The sequence below is a fragment of the Bidens hawaiensis genome, unplaced genomic scaffold, assembly GCF_021521415.1.
Source record: "Bidens hawaiensis isolate Kalapana, Puna unplaced genomic scaffold, B.hawaiensis_p1.1 tig00049776_1, whole genome shotgun sequence".
NCBI lineage: Eukaryota > Viridiplantae > Streptophyta > Magnoliopsida > Asterales > Asteraceae > Bidens > Bidens hawaiensis.
The window spans coordinates 60559-63460 of record NW_027506121.1 but is presented as its reverse complement, the minus strand read 5'-3'; positions in this window follow the sequence as shown (position 1 = coordinate 63460).

Here is a 2902-nt window from a genome sequence, read left to right as displayed (position 1 = left end):
CCAGCTATAATTCCTATGAAAAAACCAACAAGGAGAAATGATTCATGACTTGAACTAAAGGAAAAAATCAGACAATCAAAGCGCAATAAATACCTTGGCGCACCGCAGTCCGCGAATTAAGCATCGCCATGAAGTCCATTTTCCCCCTTTTTGAGGGCAAAACAGAGGACTTCAAAACAACCTTCGACATAGCCTTGGCACCTTGCTGCGCCTGAGGTTGAGCCACCAACGTTGCTGGCTCTACAAACATTTGAGTGAACAAAGTTTTATTAATAACTCTATCGGAATCACGCTCATAAAACCACAAAATATAAACAAAGTATACCTGTTGGAGAAGACGAAATAGCAGGCGCAGCACCGCTTCCCTTGTCCGCCGTGCGCAGAAATGAGGTGGCAGCACCATACCTCGTGTGGACTGGAGGATTGCCCACGCTTTGAGGAAAAGAAGACGAGGAAAACTTGGAAGTAAAACCCTTGGTTTTCTCAAGTCCCTTCACTTGAGTAGGAGGAAGATTCTGGGCAACAGAGGCATCATCTTTTTTCTGTTTTTTACTGGCCCCTGCGCCAGTCTTGCCTTTAGCCTTGCGCTTGAGTTTTCGCGCTTCAGCTTCTTCCTCCTCCCTTTCCTCTTCCACAGGCTCCAACTCATAATTAGCGAGCGCATCTACAATACGCGCAACAGAAATGTTAAAACCAAATTTGGTATTCTAAGGGCCTAAACACAAATACAAGGGCTTACCAGGCGCATCGCTGTTAAAGCAAAATTCTAAGTCGACAGGGATGAACATATCATCGAAGCGATTAGGGAAAGCAACTTCCCCAGCGTTCAGGACGACAGAGCCACCTTCTGTATGCTCGTCATAGGCGGCGTGGATGTATTCCTTGCTTTCTGCATAAAACAAGACAAGTGATATCAGCAAAACAAATTATACTTGCGCAAAATTAATGCAATGAACAAACAAGCCACCTGAGCCATCAACATGGATGACAGGCTCAGTCTCGCTGTCAGTCCACCTCTTGCTCATACCAACCACCACCAACGCTTCCTCGCAAATATTCTTGGCGGGGGATGGTTCAGCAGTTAATTTTTTAACCCACTCGCCAGATGGATTCTTAAGAACGTCATCATCCGCGGGCGCGGAAGTAATCGCGCGCACGGTCATACGAATGGGAATAACACCAGCCTTGATATAAAAGAATTTTTCAGCCCAGTCATGAAGGCTTTTGAAGGCAACAGTGCAGCACTTAACCTTCTGACTGCGCGGTGTGAATGAGAACCAAGAATCTTGGATTTTCGGCTTATAAAAATATTGAAAGCGCCGAGGGGTGGGCTCCTCGCGCTGAGCTTTGCACATGAACTCAAAATGAGTCATGCGCACTAATCCACAGGGATGGACTTGAGATATATGAATCCCGTAAAATTGGAGGAGCGCACCTATAAACCTCGTCATCGGAAGACGAAGATTACAGTGGGTGAAAAAGTGAGAATATAAAGAGATATAGCCGGCGGGAGGATCCGCCGCCGTTTGCCGGTCGCCGGGAACAGACAACCATACTCAGGGAGAAAACCCTGAGAGGCGACGAGATTATCAAAAATCAGGTTGTTTCAACTTGTAGGGAATCTCATCCCATCTCTTCACCGCCTTGTTCTTCCCTCCCTCCTCCGACGAGGCCTCGGCAACCCGAGTACCCTTGCCGGTTTTCTTCAAAGTAGACATAACCACTGATTTTACACGGCCTTTACTAGGGAAATTGTGGTGTCTGGGTTATCAGACATACAATTGCGAATCGAACAATATGGTTACTTTAAGCACGGAATTCAGGGACAAAGACGAAAGCTCTTAATCGGAATATAAATGATAGGCAAAAGCTCTGAAAATGACAATGGAGATGAAGAAAAAACCGTTCAAAAGGTTTGGTTTTATAGGCCCAGGGGAGAGAAAGAGAAACAAGTAATAATCAGATCTACGCTCACGCGCCCCCACTCGCAGGCGTAGGCCAACATAAGCGCGACACGTGTTCCTGACACTGCATGAGGAGACGTGAAAGGCCACTGTAGCACCTCGAGCACACGAAAGGTCTGACACATAACGTCTCTATCTCTGATGCATGTCAACACCAACCAACCACGTGCATTGACGATTCGTTTTAACCAAAGGGATGGAATTTCGCGCAACGCGCGTACAAGAAAAGAAAAAGAAAAAACAAGCCCTATTGAAAAAGCAAACTATTAAGTCTAATATCTATCTTACCTCGCTCGCGCGAGACAAGACACACATTAGACTGGGGGGGGCTTGAAGGGGTATGCACCCGCCTTAACATCGAGCGGGGCGGGTCAACCCACAACATATAGACAAGAGGCTTGAAATCAGGATGTCATGAAGACACAAAGCCAAAACCTATGCGCAAGCGCATGAAACATCTGCGCGTGGCGCATATCACATACGCGCAAGCGCATGAAACATCTGTGAGAATAAAGAGAAGACCTTGCGCATCCCCGGGATAGGCGCATAAAGGCCGCGCGTAAGCGACATACAACAAATGAGACAATAGTCTAATCCAAATCAGGATAAGGACAACCATGATTGTACATATCTGGCAACCTTCCAGAAAGTATCTTTTAAGGAATAAAGAATGTGCTGATGTTGACAGCTGCTAATGAAGGGTGGACAACTCAGCAAAGCCCATGTGCCACCACGTGATGGCACATGGGTCAGGTGAAATACCTTGGTCATAGAATAATCAATGAAAAAGCACCAGGTGGCCTAAGTACACGTGGCGCGAAGCAATAGGAGGAGGCCAAAAAGGCCCTAATTGGGTCTGAGCCCAATCATTGGAAACCCTAATACTATAAATACCACACCACCTCAACAGTGCAAAAGCAGACAAGAAAATATACTCT